Source organism: Pinus tabuliformis, chromosome 3_1 (assembly GCF_031772625.1).
Source record: "Pinus tabuliformis cultivar Carrire ecotype Pingquan chromosome 3_1, CPIR1, whole genome shotgun sequence".
NCBI lineage: Eukaryota > Viridiplantae > Streptophyta > Pinopsida > Pinales > Pinaceae > Pinus > Pinus tabuliformis.
The window spans coordinates 994,918,830-994,943,879 of NC_142301.1; the positions used below are offsets into that span (position 1 = coordinate 994,918,830).

General features: G+C 35.2%; 1 pseudogene; it reads left to right on the forward strand.

Moving 5' to 3' along the window:
• The first annotated feature begins 12,013 nt into the window (after positions 1–12,013).
• On the forward strand, positions 12,014–17,880 carry LOC149191220 (zeatin O-xylosyltransferase-like; annotated as a pseudogene).
• Positions 17,881–25,050: the final 7,170 nt, after the last annotated feature.

Consider the following 25,050-nt stretch of genomic DNA (forward strand, 5'->3'; position numbering starts at 1 on the left):
TTGAAGGATTGATGGCGAAAGCTCATCCCATTGGAACTATGACAAGTGGGCCCCATTGGGTTATCAGATCCCCGAGCAGTAGCATGAACCTTTGTCTTGAAAGGACCGATGTACATTAGCTGGTATTGCTCGTCAACCACCGTCCATAAAACATATGTGTCCAGTGACGTAAGTGAGCCATTTTAATGGGAGAACCCAACTAAGAAGAATTATGTCTTGTGGATCCTATTGGGCCTTTTCCTCATCGAACCATTGGGAGAGTTTAGACAAATAGGGGTGTGGGGAGGCTGATAGACCCCAAAGTTGAGATAACGTGTCCCAGGGGTTCTTGTGGATCCCATTGGGCCATTTTACCATCGGACCACTGGGAGAGTTTAAACAAATAGGGTGTGGGGAGGTCGATAGACCCCAAAGTTGAGATGACATGTGCTAGGGGTTGACCCATTAGGCTATTGAGTTGTTATGCCATCAAACTATTGGAAGATTGTAAGTGGAAATTTGAGGGGGAAGGCTTGATTCAACATGATGTAAGCCTCATGGACACAACTAGGCTCTCAGACGTTCGAGCCATTGGTTACTCTCATATGAGTTAATTGGAGAGGCCATGTCCAACATGATGTCTATATGTGGGTCCCCACTTTGGTTTAAAACTACCACCCTTAGGCCATTTTTCATAAAAGGCACGTTAACATTATAAGAAACTTGATTTTCCATGGAGCGGGTACCCTGCAAAGTCCACAGAGTGATGGAATGACACCACCTAGGATAGGATAAGGGGTTGTATGGGTGTCATGTGGAGTTCTATTTATGAAATAACCTATTTTAATGGGATAAAATTCTTAGTAGTATAATTTTCTATTTGATCCCCAGATTGAGGTAACATTTATATCGTCAGAAAGATCTCAATGAGTTGTATGTAATGGTGGCATTAGTTCTAAGATTCAAATACTTTGAGAAAAAATAGTTTGTTTTAACCCCATGTTTATAACAAACCTTGGATATCGAGTTAGAAAAGTAACACTCCAATAGCTCAAGATAGAAGAAGGGTGTTAGAGTTGTTATAGAATGGTATCAGAGCTAAGGTTCAATACTCGACCTAAAGGGGCTCACACACATAGAATATAATTTAATTTTATATTGGAAACCAAAATTTAATTGAGGTATGAATACTTATATGTCCTTTTATTTTTTTGGAGTATGTCACTCACATGGGTTTTGGTTCTGTGAACAACTTCAAATCAACGTGCTTGATGCTCACATGCCAAGGCTATGATTAATATGTTTATGCTTAATTTAGCTAACACTTATGATGAAGACATCTATTAACATTTTAATATATACATTGTAAATCATAACTAAAATATTTTAATTTCAACTATTTATATATTATATAAAACAAAATAAGAAGGTATATATCACATTATGTTTATTATGGATTTCATAAAGAATTTTTATTTTATTAATAGGTTCTTTTGAGATTTTTTAATATAAAATTGACATGTAACATTTTAAATACTAATAACAAAAACTATATATATTTGTTTATTTATTTCAATATGAACTATAAATATACTATATAAAACAATATATTGTTAATTTAAAAACATATATGTATAATTTTTTTGGGGGATTTGTAATTCTTTCAATTTTTTGATATGGAGTTTACATGTAATAAAAAATATTTATAACACATATATAGAGAAGGTTCTATTGTTATATATTTTCTACTTCCAAATATGATCGGAGCATGTATTAAAATTTTAATTTGTATAATGTGAAACATAAATAAAAATTTCAATGTAACACAAACATAATGATTTATTAGTAAGTTGTTTAAAATCAACATAATTTATCTTAGCTTTGAATCTACCAAGAGCTTAGAGGAATCAAATATTTATACATGCAAAAACTTATACAAGTTTTGCATTCAGAAAAAGGTTTTCATTTTGAGATATTTGATCCCTCTCTTATGCCAAGAGGCCTTCTATAGCCAAGTATGAGGTGGACGCTATCACATAGGTTACATTTTAAAATAATAAAATGATACTTACAGTGGCAAATTAAAAAATTGTAATAAAAAAAAATAAAATCAATGTTAGTCATAAACAAAATACTTCAATTTCCAGCTTAATTTTACATCCACTTTACATAGTAATAAAGTAATTCTATGAAATGTGATTCATTTTGTGTTTAATTAGCATGGAATAGTTAAAATAAAAATATATTAATAACAAAAAAATATTTTACTGTTCTCCATAAACAAAATTAAAAATATTTAATATGGATTATATATAGAGAGATCTTATTCCATTAATAAAGCCAAGTATGAGGTGGACGCTATCACATAGGTTACATTTTAAAATAATAAAATGATACTTACAGTGGCAAATTAAAAAATTGTAATAAAAAAAAATAAAATCAATGTTAGTCATAAACAAAATACTTCAATTTCCAGCTTAATTTTACATCCACTTTACATAGTAATAAAGTAATTCTATGATATGTGATTCATTTTGTGTTTAATTAGCATGGAATAGTTAAAATAAAAATATATTAATAACAAAAAAATATTTTACTGTTCTCCATAAACAAAATTAAAAATATTTAATATGGATTATATATAGAGAGATCTTATTCCATTAATAAACTTTTTAGAGAGATTTGTAATTCGTTCAATTTTTTTTAATATGGAGTTAACATATAATATTTTAAAAAATATTTATAACAAAGGTATTTCTATATATATATAAAGAGAGAGTGTCTTATAAATATATATTTTCTATTTAGAAATATCACTGAAGCATATATTAATACTATAATCAATAAATAGTCAATAAAATATAGAGTTGGCATGTATATATAACGTTTAAAAAAATATGTATAATAAAAATAATTATATAGATAGAGTGTCCTATGGATATATCTTTTCTATTTTTAAATATGATTAGGACATGTATTAACATTTTAATTTTGGCTTAGCTCAATTAGCTCAATTGATGAAGTCCTCTTTCTTAAAGCACCTTTGATATTGAGAGATGCTGATATATATATATATATATATATATATATATATATATAACCTTTTAAAAAATATTTATAACAAAAATATATAGAGAGATCTTCTCTACTTCCAAATAGAATTGGGGTATGTATTAAAATTTTAATGTCTAGAATATGAATGATAAATAAAATATTTCAATGTCAAATATATATAAAGCATTTTAATGTCAAATATTTAGATGTGCAAAATTTTTCCAAGTTTTTCATTCAAAAAAAGGTTTTCATTTTGAGAGCTTTGATCCCTCTTGAATCTTCTAATCTTAGTTCCACTACATTTTTTAGTATTCGAGCAATTGAACTTTATTATGATTGAGCATAAATATTCCACCTCACTTATTTTTTAACCTATTACCTTTTAGGGTAAGAAAAATACTCTTAACAAATAGGCCCACTCAAACTATTTAAAAAGATTTTAAATAAATTAATTAAATTTAATAATTAATTTGCAATATCCAAAATAAAAATATTTTAAATATTTTATTTTTACTTTTAAAATGAAGATAAATTTATATTAACCATAACAATTGATAAATTTATATAATATTTGGATACCTATGTAACTTAATAAGTTAGGAAAACCATTGTTACATTATCTAAATGAAAAAATATTATTACAAAAGTCAAATTTAATAAAAATATATAATCACATTAAAATAATAATATGTATATTACAATAATAATAATTAGCAATTAGTTAGGACACTACTTGATGTGATTGGACATAATGAAGATATAGTCTTACCACACTTACAAAAAAATAATAAATAACAATTAAATAAATCTTAAAATATAATATTTAAATAATTATTATATTTTGAAAATGTTAAAAAAAACTTTCTATTTATAAATAAGTTAGATAAAAATATATACATTATATTAAAATAATATCACACTTTTTTATAACGGAAATATCAATTTAAAAAATCTTTATATTACCAGAATTTTATCTAAAGTACATACATGGATGAATTTGAGAAGTTGATAGGATGAAGAATTATTTACAAAAATAATTATCTTCTCCTCCTGTAATAATCTTGGGAGAGACCATTTTCTTAGCAAAATAAAACCAAGTGATCGCTCGGAAAATTTTGAGAGAAATTTGAAACAAAACTGTGATAAAAACAATATTATGACTATTATATTAATATAACATTTTATTAAAAACAACACCAATAAAAACTAAAATTAAAATGATTATTATATATAAAATAAATTGTTATTGAATGGAAAATATACTTTCAATAAAAATTACAAATTGATATATGAAGTGGAAAATTTAATTGCAATATGGGGCAAGGACTTGCATAAAGTTTGGTGTGTAGTAACCACCACTTACCCACATTTACATTTGTATTCCTAAGAAAACAAATAATATTGGGTAGAAACTCTTGATAAATATATTTATTTACCGTAGTAGTCTAATTTATAGATGAAATCCCGTAGATATTTTTAAAAACTTGAGTTTGCGTTATTTGATTTGCAAAATTTTGAATACCCCAAGGGTTTTCATAGTGCTAAATCTATTTGTGCACTCAAAAATGCATTCTAAACAGCAAAAATTCACATTCTTTCTTAAAATTGTTTTGTCAGATTCTCATGAAAATGTCTATTTATAAGTTAGATTGCACTTTTATTTTCATTTGTTCCTATCCATTTTTTATGTAGATACTTGCTTAAATTATGGTGGAAAATCACTGTTTTTATGTGATTCTGAGTTATTTTCAAAGATTTTTAATTTTAAGTAGTTTTCAGTGATCCACATTACATTTTATTATGTAAAAATTGCAATAAGACCTTCAAATTATATTCCAATAAAAAATTAGATTTTTTTCAATAATTAAAAAGAAATAAATATTTATTTTTCAAAATTAAATAATTAATACAAAGGTAATGATAATAATAAAAACTCCAAACAGTCGCATGAAGGCATGTAGTAAACCACATGATCAGAATGGTGACGAGGGAGTGCACAGAAGAAAAAACATTCAACCAGGGTTTCGATTTGCTGCAGGAATATTCATCCATGGAAGGATGCAGAGGAGGGAGCTCTTCTCCCTCCTACAAGGAGGCCGTGGCCAACAAGGGCAAGAAGCCCCTAGAAAAAGTCAGAAGTTTTGTGGAAGAAGGAAGGAGTAACATGGAAGAGGAAGAAGAGGCGGCCAAAATAAAGGAGAACAACAGCACTAAAGACAAGGAGGAAGATGACAAAAAACAGGAAACAAAAGAGAAAAAACAAAAGGGACCTTGTAAACCCAAAGCTGAAATAACACCCAGAGTAGTTTTAAATGATCCTGCGCTGCAAGCGCACAGGGATCACATGCAAACCTACGCAATCATTTGCAAATTCATGGGACTATGGCCCATAGAAAAAGCTTTACAAACATGGATCAAGTACCACTAGAAAGCCAAAGGGAGCATTGATCTACACCTTGGGTCAAAGCGTTTCTTTACTATGGTGTTCACAAGTATTGAGGATAAAGACAGAGTGTTTGAAGGAGGGCCCTACTTCTACGCAGCAGCAGGTCTCTATATGAGGCCATGGAAGATGAAATTTGTCCCAGAACGAGAAACTTTCACTTTGGTCCTGGTCTGGGTAAGACTCTATTCTCTACCTCTTGATTATCGACAACCTAAATCATTAGCTGCCATAGGCAATAAATTAGGTAGGTTTGTCAAAGCTTCAGAAGCTACTAGAAGAGGAAAATATACTTCCTTTGCTAGGATATGTGTTGAGATGGATCTATCAGGAGCTCTTCCGGATGAGGTGATAATGGAAGTTTTTGATGAAGAGTGGGTTCAAACGGTGGACTATGAGCATATTCCATTCAGATGTCATAGATGTCATGAACATAGGCATCTTCTCAGAGACTGCCCTCTTGGTAAAATAGAGAATAAAAGCAAAACTAATACAATGAAAGACCCAGACAGCTTTCACAAGGTGGTCCATAAAGGAAAAGGCGGTAAAAGAGGGCAAAAGCTACAACAAAAGGAGGGACAACAAGTTAGGCAGAACCAGTTCCAAGTTCTGGAAGAGGATGAAGAAAGAACAACAGAAAATCAAGCAAATGAAGGGAGTACGGGAGAGAAGGAGAAAGAAGGAAACCGTGAACAAACACAGGAAAATGATAAGCAGAAAGGGATAATGATGAGTGATACAGAACCAGAGATGGACCAAGAAATGACCCAAAGTGAAATGGAACTGGAGGAAACTGAGCTACAGGAGATTCTAGAAAGAGAACACCTAGATTTGGAAGGGTTCTTAATTTAGGGAACATCTGGTGGGGTAGAATCATTACCTCAAGAAGAGATCAATAGAATATAGCAATTGTATTTATGGAAAACTCAAGAAAAGGGTTCAGAGGGGGAAAAATCAGGAACAGGCTAAGTAGCGAAGGAGTGAAAATGATAAAATCTACTCTGGGATTAGCACCCAGAAACCCAGGAAAAAAGAGGCAGAAAAAAGCAGAATGAGCTATTAATGGAATGTGGAAAGCTCATGATAGATTCAGGTAAGATGAAAAATTTTACTAGCTACTACTTCAAAAATATTTAATTATGAAGTATATTTCTTGGAATATTAGAGGTCTAGGCAATAAAAGAAAACAGAGATTGCTTAGCAATAGAATGAAACAGGATGTTACGGATATAATTTTTATCCAGGAAATGAAATGTTCCTTTCAAAAGTTAAGACAACTTCATAGAAAGTGGCTTAGTAGGTTTGAATATCTGGAAGTTAAAGAAGAGAATACTACAGGAGGTATTCTCACTCTTTGGAACCCCCAAAGAATTGATATTATTGATGTTGAGGTTGCGAGGAATTATTTATCCGTAGTGATTCAGCCTGTAGGGAATAGGAGTACCTATCTAGTCACAAATGTGTATGGCCCTCAAAGGATAGAGGAGAAACTCAAGCTTACAGAATCCCTAGCAAATCTCAAGGAGACACATGACAGAATACCCTGGATCATGGGAGGGGATTTCAATATGATAAAATCACTTTCTGAAAAAAAAGGTGGAACCAGAGCACTAAGTAAAGACTCTTTAGCTTTTCAAATCTTTACAGATAATATGAAACTAGTGGATGTTGAAACAAATAATGGCCTCTTCACTTGGAACAACAAGAGAGGAGGAGAGTCTCAGGTAGCATCCAAGTTGGATAGATTCATTATCTCTAAGGATCTCATGCTTTTAGATAAGGAAATAACAGCAAGTGTTCTTCCCATTGGAGGCTCAGATCACTAGCCAATACAAATGGAAATCCAGGGTATAGGTACCCCCTAGAATAGACCTTTCAGATTTGAGAATATTTGGCTTTCACACCCAGATTTCATCAGTAATATTGAAAAATGGTGGGCAGAAGATCTACAGATTCAGGGAACTAGAATGTTCCTGCTTCATAAAAGATTAAAGCACATAAAAATGAGGCTCAAAGAATGGAATAAGAAGAATTTTGGCAATATTTTCGCAAAAAAGAAAGTGGTCAAAAATAACATGTAGGAACTCAACCAAGCTATGATCTTGGAAGGTTTTAACAAATGATCTAGTGGAGAAACATCATCAAGATTGGGAGAAATGGTGTAAACTAGAGGAAATATTTTGGAGACAAAAATCTAGAGTCCAATGGCTAAAAGAAGGGGAGCGTAATACTAGATTTTTTCATAGATCCACCATGGCGAATAGAGCACACAATAGAATCTATTCAATAAAAAAGGAGAACGGATAGCATCTTCAATCCCATAAAGATATAAAGGCAGTGTTAGTTCAAAACTTCAGAGAAATAGCCCAGGAAAATAATCAAAAAAGAGAACATTACATCAGGGACTTAACTAAGCATATACCTAAGCTGGTGTCTACAGAGGACAATTACAATCTCAACAGACCAGTGACAGAAGAAGAAGTCAGTGAGGTTCTCAAAGACATGCAGAATGGCAAAGCACCAGGCCCAGATGGCTTCAACGTTGATTTCTTTAAAGCTTGCTGGAATATTGTAAAAGATGATATTTTGATTATTGTGGAAGACTCCAGGATGAATGGAACCATCTTGATAGCGCTCAACACCTCCTTCATCTCCCTGATCTCTAAATAGGAAAATGCACAAACACCAGATAGGTATAGACCCATAGCACTTTTCAATGTGGTTTACAAGATAATATCCAAGGTTGTGGCCAACAGACTCAAGCCTCTACTTCCTTCTCTGATTTCGGGGGAACAGTCAGGTTATGTTGAAGGCAGAAAAATTCTCGATAACATTATTCAAGCACATGAAGTGGTTCACTCATTAACCAGCACAAGGAGAGCTGGTATGATCTTGCAACTAGACATAGCAAAAGCGTATGACAAAGTGAACTGGTCCTATATCAGGAGAGTGCTAAAGGCATTTGGTTTTGATCACATCTGGGTAGGATGGGTCATGGCCTTGGTTAACTCTTCCAGCTTTTCAATATTGGTTAATGGCTCTCCTTCTGAGATTTTTCTTCCTTCCAGAGGGCTGAGGCAGGGGGATCTACTTTCTCCCTTTCTCTTCATACTCATGATGGAAGGTCTTGGCCGGTCTATCAAGCATGCCAGAGTAATGGGAAAAATTCAAGGTCTTACACTGAAGGAGAATGGTCAGGCTTTGACACATCAACAATTTGTAGATGACACCATGTTACAAGGAATCCCCACAGTCAAAGAGGCTCGGGCATACAAACAAATACTGAATGACTTTTCCATGGCCTCAGGTATGGAAGTTAACCTCTCCAAATCCAAAATATTTTTCTTTAATACCAATATTTCTATTTAGATAAATATCTCCAAAATTCTAGGCTTTCAGAGGGATTCCCTCCCTTCAAAGTATTTAGGAGTTCCTCTAACTACGAAACCCTTGCACAAGAGCATTTGGGAACCGTTGATCAACAAAATGCAGGATAAAGTCAGAAAATGGACGAGTAGATCTTTAAATCTGGTAGGAAGACTCGTGCTGACAAAGGCGGTGCTCCAATCAATTCCAATTTTCATGCTATCAGCACTACCTGCCCCTAAATGTGTTTTGCAGCAATTCAGAAACATCCAAAGAGACTTTCTTTGGGGCAGGGAGGAGGCTAGGAAGAAATGGGCCTTGTTCTCTTGGGAAAAGATCTATAAACCCAAGAATCATGGGGGCCTAGGCTTAGATGACCAGGAGATCCTAAGTAATGTTCTAGGGGCCAAACTCTGGTGGCGTTGGGTTAAAAATCCCAAGGCACAATGGGCAAGCATATGGAAAGAAAAATATGCTAGCTCTTGGCATCACACTGATCTCATAAGGATGTCTGGAAATATAAAGGGCTCTGCTATCTGGAACAAAGCCTGGGAGAATAGAGGTTTAGTACAAAGAAATAACTTTTGGGAAATCAGAGAAGGAGACCTTGCTCTTTTCTGGGAGGACAAATGGCAACAAGAACCAACATTGTTAAAAGAGGATTTTTTGAACCTTAAGCATGAAACTGACACCCAAGGTTTGACAAGAGTGAAATATTTTTGGGATTATACCCACAATACTGGAAAATGGAGGATATGGAAGAATATAGATTGCAGGAATGATAGAATTCTAAAAACAAAAGCAGAGGCTCTTGGAAAAATGTTGGAACAAAGGATGATCTTGGTTTCTGGAGGGCAGGACCAACTCAGATGGGGAAACAACAACGAAGGCATCTTCAATATTAAGGAATCAAAAAACATTCTCCTTGAGCTGGTATCCCAAGCTCTGAACAGAACTTGGCAGAAACTTTGGAGACATCAAGGTTGGATGAAGATAAAACTCTTCATGTGGTTGGTTGGTCATAGGAAAATCTTGACTTGGGACAACATTACAAAGAGGGGCATGCTTGGACCTTCCATCTGCCAGCTCTGTGAAGCCCAAGAGGAAACTATGGAACATCTTCTCAACAACTGTAAGTTCACTTCCAGGCTATGGGATGCTTTTGCCAACATTTTTCAACAATCGGACAAGGACAAAGAGAGTATTACTAGCACCCTACACAGATGGAGGAGAAACTTTTCGGATAATGAAGTTCTCAACCTAGCTTGGGTTCTCATGCCAAGTTTTATCATTTGGAATATTTGGAAAGAAAGGAATAAGAGAATCTTCAAAAATGAAAAGAATCTCGTTCTTTGCTTGTTTGATCAGATCTTAAAACAGATTAAGGAGACAGTCAGTTCAACAGTCAGGAATCTTCCCAAAAATCCTCCCTCAGGAGCAGACTTACGAACTCTCAGGCTGTTAGGTATGCAGGGGATCATCCCATTAGGCCAGAACAGAACAACAAACAAAAAGGAATCTGAAAAGGAGTATTGGCAACCTCCTCCAAGAGGTTTTTTGAAATACAACATAGATGGAGCCTCAAAAGGCAACCCCGGAATAGCTGGCTTTGGGGGGGTTCTGAGGGATGAAGCAGGTAACATCCTCTCCCTCTTCCACTGTCATTTAGGAAGAGCCACCAATAACATGGCAGAATTAATGGCGATGGAGAAATGCTTAGATTTTTTGAAGCAGGAGAACTACCACAATGTGATCATTGAAGCTGACTCTGAGTTAGTTATTAACTCAGTAAAAAGAATCAATTGCAGATCAAAGCTAGAGAAAGTCTCCCAGCACTGGAAGTTAATTCGAGTTTTCCAGAGAATTCAGGGTCACCTTCAGGGGCTTAACTCAGTCAGGTTCAATCATGTTCGCAAAAAGGCTAATAAACTAGCCGATTTCTTGGCCAACCAAGGTGTCAGCTGCAAGGAAAGCAGAGTTTCGACAGGGTGGCAAGCCATGCCACAAAGCATTCTGAAAACTCTCAGTCATAACCTAGCAGAAAAAGACAAAAAAGTGTTTCAGAATAAAACTACAAAGGAAAGGTCTCAATGATCAATTCTCCACTGGTTTCTCTCATTTCGATCAAACATGGGGGAGGTTGGCCTTGATTGACAATGGAAAACAAGGTATTCTCAACCCCAAAAATCCCTGATGTTTGCAAAAAGTTTTTCTCAATCCAGTGAAAGGTTTTAAGAAAAAATGGCAGCAACTAACAGGGCGGCAATATTTTCCAAGTTTCCATAGGCGGGAGATAAAACTGCTGCCCGAGTGGTTTTTAGACGATCACACCACTTTCAAGCAAAAAGTGGTTTTGGAGATTTGGCAGCGATGCCATATAACTCATGACACGTGGATGAGGGTCGGGACCAAAAACCACCCTCATCACACATTAAAGTTCGATGACATCAGGCCATGCGTTATTCAACTTCGCCATCCATTCTCACAAGGCAAATCAACGATCAAGAATTATCGTGTGGTTTAGTGGGGGCAGGGGGTTAAACTTCATGCATCTTCCAGGAGCGATATGGTTATCCGACATTAGATTAAGAAAGGTATATGGAGGGCAGTGATCGAGGTAGGTTAAAGGATTTTTTTTGCGGGTATTTATGGGGATGGCCCACGTGCCTTGCTTTTCCCGTTGCATAATATTTGTAAGTACTCTAAAGGGTTTGGAGGATACATTTTTAGGGATGCTGGGTTTTGTTACAGTGGGGAAACTTTCTATTTTGCCTCAGTCCACAGAGTACGGTGAATGTTTGTACATATTGTAAAATGCCTATTTCATTGAAATAGAAGGTTCGTCTCTTACTTCAGCAAAAAAAAAAGATAATAATAAAAACTCAATTACTAAACCTGAGGAAGTAACAATAGCGATTGAAAAATATGCGTGTGAGAGACTTTTTTTTACAGTCGGATTCGGAATTCCTAATGGAGTACGGAATCTTAACCAAAATACATCAAACCCAGGTGGGCTTGTGTTGTGTTGTGGGTTTAGAAAAACTATATATAATTTTGAGTGGTCCTTGTGCATCGCAGCGTTATAATAGTGTTTGGAAGTACGAGCTTTAGGTTAATAAAAGAAGCGTAGCTTCTTGCAGGTGACAAGAATTTGGGTGTCTGCCATATTTTATGGAGTCCACTGATTCACGATCTCTGTTAGACGCAACAGCACTGGCCATACATGTGTTAATGGTGCCATTTTCAGCTCAAGGACACCTAAATCAAATATTTAATTTTACTGTGGTTAAAAAAAAACTGAATATGACATTATTAACTATTTTGGAATTCAATAATATTTTTATTATTTCTTTAATAAGATGAGAAAGGTTTTTCATAAAAAATGTTGGCAACTTCTGAGGGGGAAGTTGGAAAAACGGTTGCAATGATTTCAACCCTAACTACCACCCTGGCTGGAAAGGTTTCCAGAGGAAAAGAGGGGGGAAAGATTTGGTCTGTGCTGTGGGGACAGGCGAAAACAAGAGAGGAAAAATAAAGATGGCTAAGTCTGGTGAGGACCAGATAGCCAAGCACTAGGTGCAGAAATCTTGCCAAGGACAGTGGTCCTGCAAGAGAGCACGGGGGAGAGATTCTGGTCCCGAAAGACGAATCTCGAGGTTGGGTGGAAAATTGGAAGCGGAAGACAAGAGAAAGTTTCACTTTTGTAGGACTACGCGGATCACCACAATACAGGGAGCAGAGGTGAGTAGTTCTGTTGCAGTAATATTGGAACATCGAACAGACAGGTACGAAAAATTACAACTGCTGTGCCTAATTAAGTCTGAGTCATTTATAGAACTCGAGAATTGTAACAGTAACTTCTGTGCAGCTATAACTCTTTTAAAAAAAAGAACAACAATTTAATAATAACATTAACAGATTGAATAATGTTATCTGCATTTTAAGGAAACGGGAGAGGGATGTACACTTAGGACCCTCGTAGGTTTGGAAAATTGATAGCAGGGTGTCACTATAGGAAAAACCCGTAGGGTTATAAAGAAAAATTGAGCCACGTGAAGCCCCTATTTGAGGACAGAGAAATCTCTGAGGGTAGGGGTAAGATAAATTATTTGGCAAGAGACGTTTTCCTCCATTGTTAAACTCTGGGCGTGTAGGGATTGAAACTGGAAAAAAAAAATTGTAAGTCTGATGCCAAGGAAAAATGTATAAGGACTTATAAACATTTCATAGAAATTATACAGGTGGCAATGGTGTATGAAACCCTAGGACATCTCTTTGTCTTAAGGTACCGGCAGAAGAGGGTTCTGGCATGCCAAATTGGCAATACCCTGAGTCTTGTGAATAAGCATGGTAGGAACCTACTGTAGTATGATTTTCTAAAGAACAGGACAGAACAAATGCGGTGATGTCAATTTTATTAAGACACCTCTTTTAAGAACCAAGAACCATGAGATATTCAAGGAATAAATGAATTCTGCTAGCGATATGCTTAGAACATTCTCATAATAATAACAACGGGAACCAATGAAACAGTGGTGAAATTCTTTAAACAATTCTGCTAACAGTAAAAGACAAGGAACAATTGATGCACAGTGCTATGATATATCTAGTTCTTTAATAACTGTTAAAACAAGGAAAACAAGGAAACATTTATAGATAGAGTCATTGACCTCTCGAAAATCCTCTAATAACAGTAAGGGCAAATGAAAATAATTGTCAGACAGAGTGGGTTCCCTGAAACTCTTGACCACCCATAAGAAAAATGAAGCGAGGAACCTTGACAGAGGTTGTTACAGCCGTGTACCTTTACCATTTGAACAAGAAACAAGAATTTAAGGAAAATCACATGATAATGTGTAACAAATGTAGCTTGAACGATAACATCCAAACCCTTGAATCATATATAGGCATGCAAGATTAATTCATGAAGGAAGCAGTAAACTACAATTTGACTGGCATCTCTCAGGTTAATCCTGGAGGAATAATTCCAAAACACTGATGTCCATTAAATAATAGATATGCCATGGGATGAAACCCTAGCAAGGGATAATTCAAAAATTACATTTAAATAGCCACTGTCCGAGCCTCATGCTGGAGTCAAACCCTCTACACGAAGGTCGCATAGGGTTTTAAAACTTCTACAGCATACAACCAATCACACACATAATATTTCTAAACACTGTGGGACTGTAAGCTAGCTGGGAAAACCAATTTAGTAAAACAGTGGAAATCAAAAAAACCCTGTCCAGTTATGCAACGAGACAAGCTCAGCTGAAAGCCCTCAATCCGGAGATAAACCCCTTACCCGGGATTTCGGCGGCAAGTCTGGTAAAGCGCTTACCCCGCGGCAGCAGTGAATAGCTCCGGAAACCTGGAGAAGGTCCCTACAAACAGAAAACCATAGCAACCATTAGCTAACGGTGTGAGGGAAAGCACATGACAAGGAGAGTTCAATGACAGGAAAATTCTAAGTATTGAAAACAAAACACTCACCCGGGCTTCACCAAATAGCGAAGACCTATGTTACCAGAAACATAACGATGGGCAACGTTCCTGCGGAAAACAGCTCTAGAAACCATACAGGACGGGAAACCATGTTTTATACGGGCATTCTCATTTTTATTGATAGGAAACTGGTTTTATCCGTTTTCGCTGCAACATTTTGGCTCCGTCTCGTTTTTCCTCAATTGGTGTTAAATCCCATTTAAAAAACAAAAAACAGACTTCAACCACAAAATGCTACTTAAACCTTACGTTATCATAACGAAAATAAAGGGCGAGAAAGGACACACTTAACTTCGCTGTTTTGAAAGTTTGAAAATATAGGTCTTCTTTGAGATCATCAAAAAGCTACTTCAACCTTAAGCAAGGAAAATCCAGGGCCAAAATGGATACTCTTAAGCGTTGTTATTGTGCAGGTTTGAAAATGCATGATATTGAATTATGGATGAAACATGGCATATTATATTTAATATAAGTTTTCGAAAATTTAAAGCAACCAGCCATTAAGTTAGTTGTTCTTCGGGTTTTATAATGTTGATTAAAAGAGTATGTAGCCACTATCTCCATGAAGCTCTAGCAGTATAGCTATAAGATTTATTATTGTAAGTTTTCGGTATTCTTCGATAATATTTTTATTCTTTCTTTTCTTTTCCTTTCTCAGATAGTAATTTTTTCAGCCTTTATATATCTCATTTTAATTTAAAGTATTGTCTTTATTTTCTTTGGATACTTGTTATTATTCTTTATAAAAATATAATATAGATTTAATTTGTTTTATAAAATAGATTTAATTTAAACAAATTAAGAGTTTTATCCTGAATAATTTTGATAAAGTTTTTCGATCAAGTTTGAATGTTTTGTTTTCACTTTATAATCTTTTCGATCAAGTTTGAATGTTTTGTTTTCACTAAAGTTTTCATTTTAAATTATAAAGCTTTTATTTTAATGTAATAGTGTCAATATTGTTTGTTTTTTTTTTTTTTTAATAATAAATTTATCTTTTGAAATATTAATATATTAATATAAATTTGAGTAATTGAATAGTTATGTCAATGCATCTTCTTAATCTGACAAGTAAGAAAACCTCATACACCCATTTTGGTGTCTAATTTGACAATGACGTTAAAATTAAATTACTATTTTCTTTTTTTCCTTATATCAAGTAGTCATTATTTTGCTTTCACCATTAAAATGCATACATCATACTTATAAATTTTACAAATTGAATAGCTATATAAAGGAAGCTCCCCAATCCCACAAGTAAGAAAGTGTCATACACTAATCTGGTGTCTATCTTGATAATAACATTACAATTAAATTACTATTTTTTTTGTAGATCAAGTAGTCATTATTATGCTTTCACTATTAAAATGCACACATCATACTTTATACATTGAGATTTGTCCTTGAGAAAACCAAACCAAATTATATGGCAAAATCATCCGCCTCATTCCCAAATTCACCAGAGCTTCAAATCCTTGGTGGGAGACTCCAGTGTTTTATATTGTTAACCTTTAATCTTGTTTTTTCTCTCTCCTCGTTTCTTATACACGAAACCAGCCAACTCTGTTTCACGTATCATTTTCGTTTCTCATTCTATTTCCCGTTTCTGGTAACATAGGCGAAGACGCCATAACCTGGATTTTGAGAGCTTCTAACCCATTCAATGCCCTGGAACCATAGCAGAGTAGGTCGCGGAGAACAAAACAACAGAAGAATGGAGCTAGCGCCAAAGCGATGAAACAACGTAACCAAACTAGTTAGGGTGGACTTAACCTGGAAAGAAATCTGAACCGTAGATCTACAAAACTTCATGACCACCGTTGATCGGGTGGCAAGCCCGAGAATGGTGGCTGCGAGAAACGAGCCTGCTCGTGCCATGCACAGGGCAGAGCAATAAGAAACAACGCAGATCCCAAAGAATATACCAAGCGTACAGATAATCAAATGTGTAATTAATATAAATTGCCAGATGTCCATCCGTATCATCCACTTGCAGATCGCGAGGAGTTGGGAGTTTTCCCAAGGTGATAATTAGTTAATGAAACCAGAACAAATAGGACCAAACCTTTACTATCACCGGAATAATAATGAATTGATTGCCAGAAAAATGTTATGGAGGGCCGGAACAGTAAGCACTGAATTAAATTACGAAGTTGCGTTGTCATAGGGACCATTCATACATTAGTAATACCATTTGAAAAAAAAAATTATGATGGAGACATGACATTCAACAAGCTCGGCATCGGGTTCACGGATGGAATCCTGATCACTTTGCTATTCGTTTCTACGAATTGCCCATGCCCTCCTTACCAGATGTGCAGCCCAATCTTCAAAATTAGAACCATGCATATCCCCAGGACGTTATTTCTCTTTCCGAGGCTTGGGAAGATCTCCAAGAGCCTTTCGATCGTCTGATACAGAGCCTCTACTTGTCCAATTCCAATAGGGTTGTGATTGTGCATGACTCGACGCTGGCGTGAGTTCAGACTGTGGCGGCAAAACATCAAGTCCCTGCCTACCGTTTCAATTGCGTCAACGCCTATTTCTCGGCGATATGGACGAAGGGGACTGGAATTCCGGAATGCGTTGTATCATTCAAACGGTGCTTCCCTTACAGCTTTATTACTTCCATGTCTCGCCGCGGCCCAGAAAATGTAGCACTCGGGACAGAACATTTCGTGAACAGTTTTCGCGGTCTGGAATCTCAATTCATGGAAGACTTACAGGGAAAACGACGAGAGCGTTATGGTGAGAAGCCTCTGTGGGCCGTCGGTCCTCTTCTTCCTCAGTCAATTTGGACGGGTAAGAAGGGTAATTCAGATGTTGGCAGTTGCTTGAGATGGCAGGACGGCCAAGCTCCGGCTTCAGTCGTTTATGTTTCTTTTGGTACAACGTGTTCTCTATCGCGGCAACAAATCCAGGAATTGGCTCGAGGGCTGGAGGCCAGCCAACGGCCCTTCCTTTGGGTAGTCAGGTTTGCAGATACCACTCGTTTCACAGGATTGGATGAAGCGCAGGTTGACTGGGTTAGTGAGCTGCTTCCAGAAGGATACGAGCACCGAGTCGCAGGACGCGGCTTCCTAGTTAGAAACTGGGCGCCCCAGCTTGATGTTTTATCGCACGAGTCCACCGGAGGATTCGTAACGCATTGCGGGTAGAACTCTACGTTGGAGAGTATCAGCGCGGGTGTTCCAATGATGGGTTGGCCGCAACATTCGGACCAATTTGCCAACTCGATATTGGTGGCGAAGGAGTTGAAGGTGGGCGTGGAAGTGAGGAAGTGGACAAAGGCAGACGAGAATGAGTTAGTCACAGCAGAAGAGGTTGAGAAAGCGATCAGACGAGTGATGGCGGACGATGAAGAGGCAATGGAAATGAGGAAGAGAGCCAAGGAACTCAGAGACGCCGCTAGAATTGCCGTTGCAGAGGGAGGCTCGTCGTGGAATGAACTGGATTCGTTTATCGATCATTTTACATCAATATTGAACGGGCAAATTCCAACTACGATTTCCGCCAACTGCCGCAGTGAGTGAACAGGCCCGGCATGGTTTGAAATGGAAGCTTGCAATATTTTATGCGCTTCAATTTATTGCGTTACAGTTTATGATGTATGAGACTCATAGTAAATGTCTGCTTAAAATCTCAAGAAACGAGGTCAACCAGTTCAATGATTTTTTCTTTTCTTAAGTTACAGAAGGAATGATGACAAAAAAATCAAGTATTCTAATCCTGGCGTGTAACCAAACAAAGGGACAGCCTCCAGCCCTTTAATCTTAGGTCTGTTTTCCTTATGTTACAATCAATTTCGACCGTCTTTCGTATGCCTAATTCTTACAAGATTAGCATATAAGAACATATATTGGGAAACATAATTACTCATTGATTAGGTTTACTTTATTTCATTTAGTTAAGGGAATGCATATATCTTGTCCATGAATCAAAGCCTCCAGGAACTATGCTTTATTTTATTCTAACTTATTTTTTACATAAACTACTTTTTATCGCTGTAACATATAGAAATATGATGCATATAATAGTGGAATATAATATATATAATTTTAATTTAGTTTCATTTAAGATTTTATTCTTATGCTAATTTTAATTTAGTTTCATTTAAGATTTTATTCTTATGCTTAAAAAGCTTGGAGAGAAACCACGCGAGTTTACTATAATTTTGACATCGATTTTCATCCTCAATGTTCTAATGTGGTTGTATGCGGGGCATTCTAAGAGGAAGTGATTTTCATCCTTGATGTTCATATTCCCACAAAGATGGCAGATCCTTTCCATCCATGGTGTTTTAGGAACTGCCCAGGACCCGTTTCACTATGGAGCTCGTGAGAGTTCATTCTAATATTGGTTATATTAATTTTCTTCTTTGAACTAGTTGAAACAGAGAGATACTTTTGATTTTCTAGGGTGGGGTTGATGACCTCCTTATAATATCTTAATTTTCTTTTTGCTGGTAAATCTTTCTCACACCACTTTTTTTTTTGAACTGAGAAGCAACAATATTTTTAATGTTATTAATGTTTTGCAACGTAACATTCTGGTCGATCTCCCCATGGTTTAACCACGCCTTGGTGTCTTTATACCAACCTCGTTTCAGCCTTAGGTGCTTTTGGCTGGAATATATACAATTGCTTAAAACTATATTTTATTCTAACATAACTTTATTTTGACAAAACCTACCACTTATCGCTATAACATATAGAAGTATGAAGCTAGAATACAATATATATATATATATATAATTTTAAATGGTATAAATTAATTAATTAGTTAATCAAAATAGTTTGCAACATAATTTCCAATAAGATTAGTTTTTTAATATTTTATTAATGTTTGATTAAGATTAGTTTTTCAAAATTATAATTATAATTGGACAATTTTAATAAAAAATAGTTTGTTTTATAAATACAAGTTTATAGTAATACATTTCTTGATGTTGGTAATAATGTCAATCAATCACCCACCTTATTCTCATGCATGATGTTGACCAACCACCTTATGTTTAACTCATAATTTTCTATGCTAAAAGGGTGATTATATTTATGCCGTAAAGCGTTCCCCTCTGAAATCCACTGATCTGACGTGTCAAACTATGGTCTGTTTGATTTGATGTTAGACGATTAAAATGTTTGGTAACGTTAATCAATAATTTATTTATAACTGAAAGAACAATAGTCTAAACTTCATTTTTTTAAGATCGAAGGTAGACGCCCATGGCTTGTGTTTTAGAGTGAAGGTAGACGGCCATGTCTTGCGTATATTTTCCAAGAACCAACAAACCGTGAAGATAGACTGCCATGGCTTGTGTTGTAGACGGCCATGGAGTGAAGTGAAGGTTGTTGGGCTTTGGTTTAACATTACGCATTAGGCAAATCTATAACCAGCCAGCCATCACATTCATCTCCTCCAAATTCAACTGTATTTCTTAATGTCATTTCATTTTCTTCCCACAATCCTCCGTGAAAGCTTCCTATTTCCACCACAATCTGAGTGAAGATGGAACGCTAGCATTAAGAATTTCTGAAGTGAGTTTACCCTTATTTTCTTATCACTTTGGGAAATAAATTGAGTTTTATTAACATATTCCTAATTATTAACTCCATATCTCTATACACAATGTAGGTTCGTTTGGAAGGGCATCAGTCTCCATACAAAGAGCAGTTTTCCCTTATTTATTAACCGTTCGGTTAGGTTGTGCCAAGCTCTTGAATTTAATATGGATTCGTTGCTAGTTGAAGAATGCTTGGATTATCTAGAGGCGAGATGAGATGATTATGTATTAGACCACTATCATGGGGTGCTTGTACGTGAACCTTATAGATGGTAAGCTTCGTTTGAGTTTAATTTTTGACAATTCTTAGTTGTTTACTGTTTGACAGAAAGTAGCTTCATCACTCAAACTCATGCCAATCTGAAGTGGTTTCAAAGTGCCCTATGCTTCAAAAACTATTTTCCTTCTAAATGTAAATATGTTTGTTTCTTTTAATCTTTCATTGTTTGGCAATAAATAGATTCAAATGATACATTCTTGTGTGTTTTTTTTTCTACATGTGGATTGGGATGTTGCATAATATTATTGTTTGTGATAAAGAGGTGAAATTCAAGACAGAAGGTTATGGAGGATCACATGTAGATAGAAAATGTTGTTCTGATTTTAGTTTTGTTTTCTTTGAGATAAGCTTTTATACAAAATGATTAAAGGGGTTTTGGTGTTTTTGGATTTTTGAATAGGGAGCCACAATCATAGATCAGAGAGTATGTATAGTATACTGGGAAGAAAGGGGCTTTGGTGTTTTTGGACTTTTGAATAGGGAGCCACAATCATAGATCAGAGAGTACATATAGTATACTGGGAAGGAAGGGGAGAGTACGTATAGTATACTGGGAAGGAAGGGGCTTTGGTGTATTTGGACTTTTGAATAGGGAGCCACAATCATAGATGAGAGAGTACATATAGTATAATGGTAAGGAAGGGGCTTTATTGTTTTTGGACTTTTGAATAGTGAGCCACAATCCTAAGCAGTAGGCATCAGCACAATGTATAGCTAAACTCGAGAAGGCAGTGTACAGTGAGATCTATTCATGTAAAATTCCTTGAATATTCCATTGAGACCTGCTTGCCCAGCCATGCTCAATTTCAGATAAAACAAATTTTATCACCCTTTTTAGATTTCTATATGTGTTTACATGTCTATGATCCTTTAATTTTGTTTTTGAGGGTTTCTGTAGATGAGTTCCATTGATGGGAAGAGTGCATTAAGGGCATTAATTGTAGTATTATTGAATACTTCAAGGATCAAGATTGGACCTTTTAATGATTTCAAAGGGCATTTTATTGAGAGTCGAGTGATGGTACCATGCCAATATTTGATTCTCACATGAAAACCTACAATAAGACATAGGGAAAAATATGTAAAATAGATTCCATATCATAGTTACCTCAATTTGTTTTCATTATTTTGTAGAAAAACATGATTTAATTTTTCTTGCTGCAGAAAACTCAGTTTCTAAATAGCCATTTGCATAGAGGGAAAACCCTAACCTCGGTATTCAACTGATTCAAGTAGATTCAAAAGGCCACCTTCCCTACTACCGATGAGAGGATAAGAAGGTAAAAATTATACTAAATCAAAGCATTTAGAAATTCGGTCCTTAGTATGAAATGTCATTATCTCAAGCTATTAGTCAAAAATAATGTTCATGAGAATAAAGTTATTCACAACAGTGTTACTGCTGCATAGTTTTAGGTCCTTGAGAAGTGTCTAACGTTGTAATTTATTTGCACATTAGTAGTTATCTTCCATCTCCTGGCTAGGTAGTAAATATGGTTACCACAATGCTTTCTAAAGGTTATACCTTAGGAAAGGACACAGTAAACAAAGCCATTGAGTTAGACCAGAAGTATCAAGTCGTAAACACTACTGCAACCAATTTGACATCTTTTGGCAAGTTCGTTGGGCAAACAACATGAAGTGCAGGAACTACTGCAGGACAAGTAGCATACAGTGCAAGAACTGCAGTTGTCAACATCAGTTATTTTTCTTCAAGAGCCATGATGGTTTATGGATCTCTGACCATGCAACCACAGTTGCTACTAATTTGGGTACTAGAGGTAATATAGAAACATCAGTAAAAGGAGAGACTTACGTCAGTAGTCGATCTTAGCTTAGAGATATAATTTATTGGGTACTATTTGCATATGGTGTATTCAATATGATGAAGTAATAAACTAGTCCATATTTGATACTTGCTATTTCAAGTATTCCCAACTCAGGGGCTTTAAAGGAATTATGTATTGAAATCTATATTTTCTTGTCATTTTGGGTTATACATTCTTATTTTTACATGTTTAGAGATATGGCCAAATGGATACTATCATGGATCTCAGATTACATATTTAAATGTTCTAAAAAGCCAAGTAAATGCATTTACCTTAGTTGGCTCTCCTTTAGAGATATGTTAACATGAATCTTACATGGGGCACTGATTATCTAATTGACCATTGCAAAATTACCTTGTGTCATGATCGTTTATCCATTTGAAATGCAAGATTTATATTAACTTGATCAAACATCAGTTATTTTTCTTCAAGAGCCATGATGGTTTATGGATCTCTGACCATGCAACCACAGTTGCTACTAATTTGGGTACTAGAGGTAATATAGAAACATCAGTAAAAGGAGAGACTTACGTCAGTAGTTGATCTTAGCTTAGAGATATAATTTATTGGGTACTATTTGCATATGGTGTATTCAATATGATGAAGTAATAAACTAGTCCATATTTGATACTTGCTATTTCAAGTATTCCCAACTCAGGGGCTTTAAAGGAATTATGTATTGAAATCTATATTTTCTTGTCATTTTGGGTTATACATTCTTATTTTTACATGTTTAAAGATATGGCCAAATGGATACTATCATGGATCTCAGATTACATATTTAAATGTTCTAAAAAGCCAAGTAAATGCATTTACCTTAGTTGGCTCTCCTTTAGAGATATGTTAACATGAATCTTACATGGGGCACTGATTATCTAATTGACCATTGAAAAATTACCTTGTGTCATGATCATTTATCCATTTGAAATGCAAGATTTATATTAACTTGATCAAATAAGAATCTTAATTGCATATACATGTAGAAGAAATATAAATTTTTTAACAAAGATATAACAGGGCTTAATGCCTGTAATGGCTACATTATCTTGCTAGAATAGATTCTAATAGATCAACATTAATGATTGATTTTATGAAAAGATGATAAAGCTTTCCATAGCCATAAGTTCCATAAGCATAGCCAATTGTCTTAATCTTTAGGCCAACCATTTATTGTCTTGATCTTTAGTCCAATCCCTTATTGTAAGAGTTTTGATGGATAGCTTAGTTTGTTGGAGACCCGCGAAATCATTAGTCCTCTATCATGAGGCATGGATTCAATTCTCCATGGGTCTTTTAGGATATGTATCCTACAATTGATTCAAGTGGTGTGTGGCCCTTTCAATGAGCCCGCCAAAAGTGTTACTTACGAAAAAAAAAAAAAACCTATTGTAAGATAAGTTGCCCACAAAGGTCACAATATGATGAAAATATCCACTAGCTAGAATGTGAGTTTCCCAAGATAGGCAATGCCCACTAGCTAGAAGATCACTTTCCCAAGGTAGCCAACCTGAGGTCACTTATTCAAACTTTTTGCAAGTCTTGAGTAAAAGATAGTACCTGAGCTAGATTTATACTTAAGAACTAAGAAGATGCACATCAATGGCCACTTCAAATGTTATGTTAATTAAATTGCTTGTTTAGATTGCAGTTTCCTCTGTTTTCTCATTTATCTGGATTTATGTTGGGAAAAACTGAGAAATAATAGAGAAAGTTGTTGTATTGTTTTATTTAAGTTTTTATTTTGGATTTAGTTCTGATTATTTGAGAATCTGTTTGATCTTCCTAACTAAATCTACTCTTACAAATTATATATTGTTTGTTTTATTATTAGTGTGGAACAACGTTGTTTAGCAACCTTAGGGGCTCTCACCTGAGGTCTGCAGAGTTTCATTCATTTATGGGTTTTTCTTCCATAATTTGAGTTTTGAGTTGGCATCAGAGTGGTGATCTGGGCTTATGTTAGAGGTATGGTTGTATATTTTTGAGTAGAAATAGGTCATATGCGTTTGACCTGTTCATGGAATGGTGGCTCTATGTGGATCCGTGTGTGATCACACTTGATAGAGAATTGATTGTCGTGTAATATGTTGTGGATTGAGTATTCTTTGTGTGTGCTCTAAGAGTTCTTTTTTCATTTTCTTCATGAGAGCCGCTTCCTAAGATTCGAAAGAGGGAGCAGGCATAAGGAAAATGTACAACTAAACTCAAGAAGGCAGTATACAGTGAGATCTATTCGTGTAAAATCCCTTGATTATTGCATTGGGACCTGCCTACCCTGCCATAGTCAATTTCAGATAAAATAAATTTTATCACCCTTTTTAGATTTCTATATGTTCTTACATGTCTATGATCCTTTAATTTTGTTTGTGAGGGTTTCTATATATGAGTGCCATTAATGGGCAAAGAGCATTAAGGACATTAATTGTAGTATCATTGAATAGTTTAAAAATCAAGATTGGATCTTTTAATGGCTTCAAAGGCCATTTTACTGAGCACTAAAGGATGGTACCATGCCAATATTTGGCTTTCACATGAAAACCTACAATAATACATAGGGAAAAATATGTAAAACATATTCCATATTATAGTTACCTCAATTTGTTTTCACTGTTTTGTAGAAAAACACGATTTAATTTTTTTTGCGGCATAAAACTCGGTTTCTAAATAGCCATTTGCATAGAGGGAAAACCCTACCCTTGGTATTCAACTGATTCAAGTAGATTCAAAAGGCCACCTTCCCTACTACTGATTAGAGGATAAGAAGGTAAAAATTATACTAAATATACAAAATTTAGAAAGTCGTTCCTTGGTATGAAATGTCATTATCTCAAGTTATTAGCCAAAAATAATTTTCATGAGTATAAAGTTATTCACATTAGTGTTACTGCTAAGTAGTTTCAATTCCTTGAGAAGTGTCTAACATGGAAATTTATTTGCAGATTATCAACTATCTTCCATCTCCTAGCCAAGGAGTAAATGTGGTTACCACAATGCTTTCTAAAGGTTATACCTTAGGAAAGGACACAGTAAA